This window comes from Austrofundulus limnaeus, unplaced genomic scaffold (genome assembly GCF_001266775.1).
Source record: "Austrofundulus limnaeus strain Quisiro unplaced genomic scaffold, Austrofundulus_limnaeus-1.0 Scaffold6449, whole genome shotgun sequence".
In the NCBI taxonomy this organism is placed as follows: Eukaryota; Metazoa; Chordata; class Actinopteri; order Cyprinodontiformes; family Rivulidae; genus Austrofundulus; species Austrofundulus limnaeus.
In genome coordinates, this window is record NW_013958851.1 from 1 (window position 1) to 490 (window position 490).

Below are 490 nucleotides of genomic sequence, written 5' to 3' on the forward strand. Positions count from 1 at the left end.
ACTCACGACCCCTGGTTTACAAGACCAGTGCTCTAACCACTGAGCTATAAGGCCTCATCTGTAGGTACTGGTAAACCAGCTATTATTTAAACATCACCTCGCCGCAGTGACACACCTGTTCCTGTTCTGATGTGGACGCACCAACCTAACCTGTTGCCACTGAACCAGACTTCAACTGGACTCTGCTCATGTTTAAATATAATCCAGAACAGAACGTCAACATCGGACAAAACGAGTCAAAGAAACATGAATTAAAATAATCAATCTTATTGGGTGTGATTGACATAAAGGTGGTTTAAACCAGTTTTTCTCTCAGGTCGATGCTGTTGGACCCAGTCTGGTTCTGTTAAAGGGATCCACGATTAGTTGTAACATTACAATTTATTTGATAAACATATACTTTAACTGTAAAATAAAGACACTAAAAATGCTGTAGGATGTTCAGTTTTTATCATTTTGAAACTAAAAGTTAAAAAATATATTTTAACAC